Here is an 11412-nt window from a genome sequence, read left to right on the forward strand (position 1 = left end):
CACCCGCTGAGTTTCTCCAGCATTTTTGTGTACCTGTGTTTAATATTGCCTGGTGTACCGAGGTCACAACCAACCAACTCCAACAGGATAGATACAAAATGCTGGAGTAACTCAGCAGGACAGGCAGCATCTCTGGATAGAAGGAATGGGTGACGTTTCAGGTCGAGACCCTTCAAGAGATTGGTTGAGTATTTCCAGCATTCTCACAGGTGCATTTATATGACTCTCCACCAAATGCTCCACCATTTGATCATGGCTGATCTATTGTTCCCCCTCAACCCCATTCTCCTGCCTTCTCCCCGTAACCTTTGACAGCCTTACTAATCAATAACCTGTCAATCCCTGCTTTAAAAATCCCCAATCACTTGGCCTCCACTGCCTGCTGTGACAATACATTTTACAGATTCCCCACTTCTGGCTAAAGACATTTCTCTTCACTACATTCCTCGTCCATGTAGTGAAACCATGGTACTCACAAACATACCCTTCCTTAGATAAGGAATCGAGATCTTAACACAATATTCCAGTTGTGGTCTTATCAGCACCATCTATAATCAGGGCAAGATGTCTCTACTCTTCGACTCTTGTATACACACACTTCATGCCAAAAGACTGGACCAGGAGCAGATAATATAGCCAATGTTAATCCTTTGCTGCTGAAACTACCCTCATTCCTTTTTCCTGCTTTTATGTGGGTTTTGCCCAAAGATAGTAACAACTTTACTTCCAAGAACACAATGCCTGAAGCAATTTATGTTTTGAAAATCTTGTTGAAACGCAACACCTTTTCGTTAGACTTCACACTTCAGAGATACAGCTTGAAAACAAGCCCTTCGGCCCACCGAGTCGACGTTGACCAGCGATCACCCCGAACACTAACAACTTCCCACACTCCGAGGACAACTTACAATTTTACGGAAGCCAATTATACTACAAGCCTGTACGTCTTTGGAGTGTGGGAGGAAACCGGAGCACCTGGAGAAAACCCACGTGGTCGCAGGGAGAAAATACAAACTCTGTACAGACAGCGCCCGTAGTCGGGATCGAACCCGGGTCTGTGGTGCTGTAAGACAGCAACTCTACTGCCGTGCCACCGTGCCGCCCTTGCAAGTGGCAGGCACACCTTTTTCATCAGACTACGCCAGTTTGCCAGGATGCTGAGGGTAAGGGTGTTCTTTCCCTTAGAAAAAAAGATTGAAAAAAAACCAGAATAGACATAGATATAGAGATAGAAAATGGATGCAGGAGTAGGCCATTCGGCCCTTCGAACCTGCACCGCCATTCGATATGATCATGGCTGATCATCCAACTCAGTATCCCATCCCTGCCTTCTCTCCATACCCACTGATCCCTTGAGCCACAAGCACCACATCTGACTCCCTCTTAAATATAGCCAATGAACTGGCCCCAACTACCCTCTGTGGCAGACAATTCCACAGATTCACCACTCTCTGTGTAAAATATGATTTTCTCATCTCGGTCCTAAAATGAAGCACAGAGCAGCATCTTGAATCGACAGTACAGTACAGCTTTCATATGGCAAATCGGGAAGTGCTAGACTATAGAGATCGCAATTCGTTCTGAGAAGCAGAGGCTCCCAATTACTTTTACAGAGAACTGTGTGCGTGGGAGAAAGAAGTTCCAATGTAAACTGTCTAAATGATTCAACTTAGAACTGTCTGGGTTCTGTCTGGTCCATAAATGGAAACTGAATTTATAAGCTGGGTGTGTAATCTATCACGGGCAACTGCTCAAAATGCACTAAGAGTAGCAATCAATAGTTACCAGCTCTGCCTGAAACAACATTGAGATTAAATTCAATTTCAATCAGGTTACACCAAATAGCTCCATTCAATATCCCTCATACATCAAGTGTTTCAGAAGAGTATTAGCTGGTCAGTCCGCATTGACCATGTGCATGAGGCTCCCTTCTTAATTCATCACGGATCAGGACGATGCATTATTTTACAAGATGTAGAAAATGTATTGTTGAAACACAGAAACATAGAAAATAGGTGCAGGAGCCGGCCCTTCGAGCCAGCACTGCCATTCAATATGATCATGGCTGATCATCCAAAACCAGCTACTCAGCAGGTCAGGTAGCATCTCTGGAGAACATGGAGAGGTGACCTTTTGGGTCGGGACTGAGCTTGGAGCTGGAAGAGCAGTGTGAGTCAGGTTTGGTGTTACAGAATATATAAATTCAATAATACTATGTTGGATGCTGAATGTTGAAATGCAATGTAAAATGTAGTAACATTCAAGGGACAGCAGCAGAAATCAATGGTGGTGAATAATATCCCCAAGTTAATGATGGACGATCTTTTAAACATAACCTTGTGAACAACCATAGCAAATTCTTCAGTACACTGCACAAGAACATACAGAACTGTAGGAATAGCACACATTGCTGTTTGGTTTTTAGCTGGGTCTCTGAAGGTTGAGCATCTCCTAGAACAAGTCAACATTACACTAAGAAACATACTTACTTTCCACATTTCTATGTGACATTAGCAGGTACTATCACAACATTTTAGAGACATTTAGACAGGTGCAGGGATAGGCCAAAAGCAAGCATGGGCCAAAAGAAAGCAGTTGGGACTAGTGTAAATGGGGCATGTTAAGAAACATTTAGACAGGTACATGGATTGGATAGGATAGGCTTAGAGGGATATGGGCCAATCTCAGGCAGGTGGAACTGGTGTAGATGGTACATGTCCTGAACTACAAACAAACCCCCAGACTATCTTTGATTGGACTTTACTGGCTTTGCCTTGCACTAAATGTTATTCCCTTATCACGAATGGTTCGATTGTAATCATGTATTTTGTTTCTGCTGACTGGATAGCACGCAACAAAAGCGTTTCACTGTACCTCGGTATACGGGACAATAAACTAAACTGAACATGTAGGTCGGCATGTGTAAGTTGGACGGAAGGGCCTGTTTTCCACATTGTATCACTCTATAACTAAATAAATGACAACAATTGAATTTAACGTGAAACAGCTTTACAAGTGAGAGCAGAGAGATTTTATGATTGCATTTAAAATATAAATCTACACTTTGCTCTCCCACAAACTACCAGCTTTTAATCTTCACATGTTGAAGATTGGCACACAAAAAACTGGAGTAACTCAGTGGGACAGGCAGCATCTCTGCAGAGAAGGAATGGGTGACGTTTCGGGTCGAGACTTCTTCAGTCTTGACCCGAAACGTCACCCATTCCTTCTCACCAGAGATGCTGCCTGTCCCACTGAGTTACTCCAGCATTTTGTGTCTACATTTGATTGAAACCTTCGATGCTACACATCATCACTTGATGGTTTGGCTTCATCTCATCCTTTTAACTTTGATGTGCCGTGAACTATAGGCTTTCTCCCATCGCTCATGATTTACAGTGTAATCAAGTCCCATTAGTCGTACACATCATCTTCATTAGTTGGCCCACCCCACCTTCCAGCCAAATTCTGCCTGACTTATTCCATCTCAATCTGAACAAGCATACCTTTGATGAAAACCAGCAATCAATCCATCAGTCAGAAAAAAGCCTCAGAAAATAAGAATACCGATGATTGATTACAATAATTAAGTTACACATCAAGTAGTTCACCTTGAAGGAAAATCTTTCATGGTTTTTGTCCTTTGAAGAGAACGTTCTCTGGACTTACACGGCACAATTAGCCAGCTGCGTATGCAGAGCAAAAAACGCACTAGATTTTATAGTTTTAGAGATGCAGCGTGGACACAGGCCACCGAGTAAGCGCTGACCAGCGGTCCCCGCACATGAACACTATCCTACACACACTAGGGACATTTTTTTACATTTATACCAAGTCAATTAACCTACAAACCTGTACATCTTTGGAGAGTGGGAGGAAACCAAAAGTCTCGGAGAAAACCCACTTGGTCACAGGGAGAACAAACAAACTCCGTACAGACAGCGCCCGTGGACGGGATCGAACCCGGGTCTCTGGCGCTGTAAGGCAGCAACTCCGCTACTGTGCCTCCCACAATCTGACCTTGTTCATCCACATGATGCACAGCATCGGAGATTGAGGAGAGGCAGATTTCAGGGCAGACCTGATGAGCATTGAGAACCCCGAGGCAAAGCACTGAGTTCACACCATAAAAGTCCAACAACCCACTTGCCTTTTATTTCACCAACGCACTTGTGTTGTAGAAACAAGGTAACTGCAGGTGCTGGTTAACAAAAGAAGTCACAGAGTGCTGGAGTACCTCAGTGGATCAGGCAACATCTCAGGAGAACATGGATAAGTAGTAACAAGGAACTGAGGGAGGAAACCGGAGCACCTGGAGAGAGCCCACGCGGTCACAATGAGAACGTGCAAACTCCGTACAGACAGCACCCATAGTCAGGATCAAACCTGAGCCTCTGGCGCTGTAAGGCAATAACTCCACTGCTGCGCCAATGTGTCACCCCAAAGAAATTCATCTTCATAAAAGGACCGGACAAGCTAGAGGCTGGAAAAATGTTCCCAATGTTGGGCGAGTCCAGAACCAGGGGCCACTGTCTTAGAATAAAGGGTAGGCCTTTTAAGACTGATGTGAGAAAAAACATTTTAACCCAGAGAGTTGTGAATTTGTGAAATTCCCTGCCACAGAGGGCAGTGGAGGCCAAATCACTGGATGGATTTAAGAGAGAGTTAGATAGAGCTCTAGGGGCTAGTGGAATCAAGGGATATGGGAGAAGGCAGGCATGGGTTATTGATTGGGGACGATCAGCCATGATCAAAATTAATGGCAGTGCTGGCTCGAAGCACTGCCATTAGCCTCTACATGGGGTCAAAGCTCTCCAAGATTCTGGAGTAGACTCGATGGGCCAAATGGTCTAATTCTGTTCCTTTGACCAATGAACACATGTACCAGACTGGTCCACCTTCTCCCAACATAGACGCAAAATGCAGGAGTAATGCCCCTGTCCCACTTAGGAAACCTGAACGGAAACCTCTGGAGACTTTGAGCCCCACCCAAGGTTTCCGTGCGGTTCCTGGAGGTTTTTGTCAGTCTCCCTACCTGCTTCCACTACCTGCAACCTCCGGCAACCACCTGCAACCTCCGGGAACCGCATGGAAACCTTGGGTGGGGCGCAAAGTCTCCAAAGGTTTCCATTCAGGTTTCCTAAGTGGGACATGGGCATTTTACTCAGCGGGACAGGCAGCATCTCTGGGGAGAAGGAATGGGTGACGTTCTGAAGACTCTGAAGAGGTGCTGCCTGTCCCGCTGAGTTACTCCAGCTTTTTGTGTCTATCTCCGGAATAAACCAGCATCTGCAGTTCCTTCCTGCACCATCTTCTCTCAAGCCCTTCATTTTACACTGGATCTCTCTGATCAATGTTTCCGAGGGTGATCGATGTAAACTGATTTTAAGTTCAGCGAACAAATTGTAAAAAAGAACTTTGCAACATTATGCTGATATTTAAGTTAATGAAAGGACCATGCAGGAACAAGATCTTGCTGCTCCAGTAAATCATTGATTTTCTGTGCAGTGGATCATGGATGTGCCAATTAATAACAAGTTTCTCTCCGGTGTGAGCGTGTTGTTAATCAGACCTGCACCACAGAGGCAATTCTGCCACCACAGGGATCGCCTACGATCTATCCCACTACAGAAAGGAAAGTGCGTGGTGTATCCTGCGAGCAGTTCATTTGCACCAGATCAAAGCTACTTCAAAATTTGCTTTGGTTTTTCAAGCTGAGTTTCCTTGATAATGCAACCCGATCCGAAGCCAAGTTTATTCCTGTGCTTGGTCAATGCTTTGTGCCATAAAGCACACCAGGTCAGGGGCTCATTTTAAGTTGTATCTTTCTCTCACACACGTACACATAGGCACGTGTGAATGCAGGCACACACAGACAGGCACATGCACAGACACACACAGGCTTGCGCACGTACACACACACTCAGTTACACACACACACTCAGTTGCACACACATACACCGGCAGGTGCATGCAAGCATGTGCACTCATAAAGGTACGTGCCAATACACATACAGGCATGCACACACATGCACACTTAAGCGTATGCACACAGGGGTGCACACACACACGGGAACACACACACACACAGGGGCACACACGTACACAGAGGTGCACACACACACACACACACACAGGGGTGCCCACACACACACTCGCACACACAGGGGCACACACACAGGGTGCACACACACACACGGGCACACACACTCACACACACACGCACAGGGGCACATCACCACACACACACTCACACACAGGGCACATCATCACACACACACTCACACACAGGGGCGCACACATTCACAGGCACACACATTCACACCGCACACAGGCACCATGAACAGTTCTACCCCATCTCCAGTAGCAGGGAGAAGAAGGTCTCATGAGGTAGGCTACACTTTCGCCCCTTTGATAGACACAAAATGCTGGAGTAAACATAGAAACATAGAAAATAGGTGCAGGAGCAGGCCAATCGGCCCTTCGAGCCTGCACCGCCATTCAATATGATCACGGCTGATCATCCAACTCAGTATCCTGTACCTGCCTTCTCTCCATACCCCCTGATTCCTTAAGCCACAAGGGCCACATCTAACTCCCTCTTAAATATAGCCAATGAACTGGCCTCTACTACCTTCTGTGGCAAAGAATTCCAGAGATTCACCACTCTCTGTGTGAAAAATGTTTTCCTCATCTCGGTCCTAAAAGATTTCCCCCTTATCCTTAAACTGTGACCCCTTGTTCTGGGCTTCCCCAACATCGGGAACAATCTTCCTGCATCTAGCCTGTCCAACCCCTTAAGAATTTTGTAAGTTTCTATAAGATCCCCCCTCAATCTTCTAAATTCTAGCGAGTACAAGCCGAGTCTATGCAGTCTTGCTTCATATGAAAGTCCTGACATCCCAGGAATCAGTCTGGTGAACATTCACTGCACTCCCTCTATGGCAAGAATGTCTTTCCTCAGATTAGGAATTAGGAGTAACTCAGCGGGACAGGCAGTGTCTCTGGAGGGAAGGAATGGGTGACGTTTCGGGTGGAGACCCTTCTTCAGACTCATCCCTTTGCACATTCACCCCTGTGCCCTGCTGGGTGGAGGCTGCCATGGTACCAGGTAGAAAAGGGACAGGTACTGGGGTCTGGGGCCAAAGCCAAGGGCCCCAACAAAGGGAATCCCAGGGCAATGGAGCTGGCCAGACATGAGTCACCAAAACCAAGCCTGCACCAGTTTCCTTACAACATGCACAAATGACACCTTTAAAATTGATGGGTTATTTTTTGGACACAATAATCGCACATTAAAAGCTATTCATTAACAGCCCCGTCATTTACTGAGCCTAATGTTGCAAAATATTACACTTGATGAGCTGGTGTGACAGCAATTTGTAGAGACATTACTCTTGTTTTCAGGCTAGACCAGCTATTTTTGTTTTGGACTGATTTTGTCCCATTCTGGTAATTGTGCATGGTCCTGGAATACAGGCATGTAGGATCAAATGAAGAGATGGTCATGAGGGAAGATTGGATAAATACTTAAGGAACTGCAGATGCTGGAAAATCGAAGGTAGACAAAAGTGCTGGAGAAATTCAGCGGGTGCAGCAGCATCTATGGAGCGAAGGAAATATGCAACGTTTCGGGCCAAAATCCTTCGGGTTTCGATGGGATCCACAGTGCTCATGTCCATAAGTGGCAGGAGAAGAATTAGGCCAATCGGCCCATTAAGTCTACTCCGCCATTCAATCCTGGCTGATCTATCATTCTATCTTAACCCTATTCTCCTTCTTTCACCACATAACCCCTGACACCCGTGCTAATCAAGGATCTATCTATTTTTGCCTTAAAATATTCCTTCTCGAAGTGAGAAGCCAACCAGCACAGAAACAGGCCCTTCGGCCCACCATATCCATGTTGACTATCAAATACTTACCCACGTCAAGTACCCATCTCAGTCTGAGGAAGGGTCCTGACCAGAAATGTTACCCAACCATGTTCTCCAAAGATGCTGCCTGACCTGCTGAGTTACTCCCAGACTTTGTGTCTTTTTTGGTAAAGCAGCATCTTCAGTTCCTTGTATCCACAAGTAACTTCTATACTAATCCCATTTTCCAGCACTTAAGCCATAGCCCACTCTCTGCACTCTGTGCATGGAACTACTTGAATCTGTGCTATCGGCTAACTATACAGACACCCTGCTGCTTACCCTGACCTAACACAACAAACCAACCACCAAGCACCACAGGCAAGTTGAGAACTGGCGATGCTTATTATTCTGGCATCCTGGCGTTTTGTTACTGTTTTGCTAATCTAACAACCATTAAAGTGCTTCCTTTGTAATAAAAGGTATCAACACAAACCAATTTTGGTCGTCAAATGACAGAGAAATTTACGTGCTGCTTTCTCCAGCAAGTATGCATGAATGAATGATACTTTATTGTTCATGTTCATAAGTGATAGGAGCAGAATTAGGCCATTCGGCCCATCAAGTCTACTCCGCCACTCAATCATGGCTCATTTATCTCTCCCTCCTAATCCCATTCTCCTGCCTTCTCCCCATAACCCCTGACACTTGCACTGATCAGGATTCTAGAAACTCAGCGGGTGCGGCAGTGCGGCAGCATCTATGGAGCGAAGGAAATAGGCAACATTTCGGGCCGAAACATTGCCTATTTCCTTCTATTCCATAGATGCTGCCTCACCCGCTGAGTTTCTCCAGCATTTTTGTCTACCTTCAATTTTCCAGCATCTGCAGTTCCTTCTTGAACAACTGATCAGGAATCTATCTATTACTGCCTTAAAAATATCATTTGACTTGGCCTCCACAGCCTTCTGTGGCAATGAATTCCACAGATTCACCACCCTCTGACCAGGGTACCTAGGCACAATGAAACACTTTGTTTTGCCCACAACCTAGGCAGTACATGAGACACCAAAGTGTAAATGTAAGTGTGAGGGTAGGATTGCATCTGTATGACAGATTGAGATTCAACCCCTCCATCCCTATCGCCCCCTCCCTTCCATTCTGTTGAGATTGAAGTGCACCCCTTGTTAAAGGGACACAAAGTCAGCCTGATGAGCACTTGGCTGGAAAATGCTCGAGGTTGATTGAAAAGATTGCACGGCTGATCAGAAGATTGCTGACCTTGCTGCTCCTGTATTATCTTGAAGAGAGAAACGTACATTTTCTTAATCAGTCGCACATTGTTAGATCATACGAATCAAAAGGCATTTAATCAGGTCACGGCTGAACAAAGAAAACTTCAGAAGCTGTAATTGAAAACGAAAACAGAAAAGATGAAGAGAAAAAAATAAAAAATAAAAATGGAAGAACGCAGCCATTCATGCAGCATCTGCGGGGGAAAAAACCAAGTGATATTTTAGATCAGGGACCCTTCCCCAGTAAGAGACCCAAACCCAAAAGCTCATGGCTAATCTGATAGTAAACTCAAACGCATGTACAATGGATAGAGCAGTGGGTGTGAAATAGAGATCTCAGCATTGTGATGCTGCAATTCCATAGATCAAGTCCAATGTCCACAATTGGGTTGGAGCGAATTGGTTGGAACCCTGGCTTATGGAAGGACGTAAAATCCAGAAATTCCTGAAAACTACAAATAATTAGCACCCGTGTTTGCAGACCAGGCCTCCATCTGAAGAAGGGTTCGGACAAAACATCACCCACCCCTTTTCCTCCAGAGATGCTGCCTGACCCGCTGAGTTATTCCAGCACTTTGTGTCTAATCTTAACAACAAGCACCGATCTGAGCCATCCCGACAAACTGACGGAGGAATTCTGTGATCCAGGCAGCGTCTGTAGTGGGGAAGCTCGTTCACAGTTGTAAACTGGTCCATGGAGATCAGACTACAGATGTTGCAAGTGAATGTTACCTGGACAACCAGCATTAAACAAAGGACGCAAATTGCTGGAGTAACTCAGCGGGCCAGGCAGCATCTCTGGAGAACATGGATAGGTGACCTTTGGGGTCATAGAAACATAGAAACATAGAAATTAGGTGCAGGAGTAGGCCATTCGGCCCTTCGAGCCTGCACCGCCATTCAATATGATCATGGCTGATCATCCAACTCAGTATCCCGTACCTCTCCATACCCCCTGATCCCCTTAGCCACAAGGGCCACATCTAACTCCCTCTTAAATATAGCCAATGAACTGGCCTCAACTACCCTCTGTGGCAGAGAGTTCCAGAGATTCACCACTCTCTGTGTGAAAAAAGTTCTTCTCATCTCGGTTTTAAAGGATTTCCCCCTTATCCTTAAGCTGTGACCCCTTGTCCTGGACTTCCCTAACATCGGGAACAATCTTCCTGCATCTAGCCTGTCCAACCCCTTAAGAATGTTGTAAGTTTCTATAAGATCCCTTCTCAATCTCCTAAATTCTAGAGAGTATAAACCAAGTCTATCCAGTCTTTCTTCATAAGACAGTCCTGACATCCCAGGAATCAGTCTGGTGAACCGTCTCTGCACTCCCTCTATGGCAATAATGTCCTTCCTCAGATTTGGAGACCAAAACTGTACGCAATACTCCAGGTGTGGTCTCGCCAAGACCCTGTACAACTGCAGTAGAACCTCCCTGCTCCTATACTCAAATCCTTTTGCAATGAAAGCTAACATACCATTCGCTTTCTTTACTGCCTGCTGCACCTGCATGCCTACCTTCAATGACTGGTGTACCATGACACCCAGGTCTCGCTGCATCTCCCCCTTTCCCAATCGCCCACCATTTAGATAATAGTCTGCTTTCCCGTTTTTGCCACCAAAATGGATAACCTCACATTTATCCACATTATACTGCACAAGGGTCGAGACCCTTCTTCAGACTCTGTACTACCCCATCTATATATCTCGTTTCCCTCTCCCCTGCCTCTCAGTCTGAAGAAGGGTCTCGACCCGAAATGTCACCTATTCATTTTCTCTAGAGATGCTGCCTGTCCCGCTGAGTTACTCCAGCTTTTTGTGTCTTATCTTCGGTTTAAACCAGTATCTGCAGTTCCTTCCAGCACAAACTGATTATCACAAACTGAACACTATTATATTCCCGTCGGTTTTTTTTTTAATACACCTCTACCAGTCACCACACAACCCAGGGGAAACAATCGCAGCCTATCCAAGCGTCAACTCCAAGGTCCAGCAGTTATTGATGGCAGTCGAGTCGGCAATAGTACTGCCTCAAATGATCCAGCCTGCAGTTAGCATCATTGCAACTGTTCATCACTTCGCTGTCTGAGCTGGTACATTCTGGAAACAGCGAGGAGCGTTGTGCGGAGACTGCTAGTGAGTGAAGAACGTGCTCATGTCCTGACCCTGGAATGAATTCGCCGGGGAGAGGGATTCGATATCCCACGCAGTCAAATGTAAGTGTGCTGGGGGTGAGAATACTGGTGGCAATCTCGGAGCAGTGT

Source organism: Leucoraja erinacea, chromosome 35 (genome assembly GCF_028641065.1).
Source record: "Leucoraja erinacea ecotype New England chromosome 35, Leri_hhj_1, whole genome shotgun sequence".
Lineage (NCBI taxonomy): Eukaryota > Metazoa > Chordata > Chondrichthyes > Rajiformes > Rajidae > Leucoraja > Leucoraja erinaceus.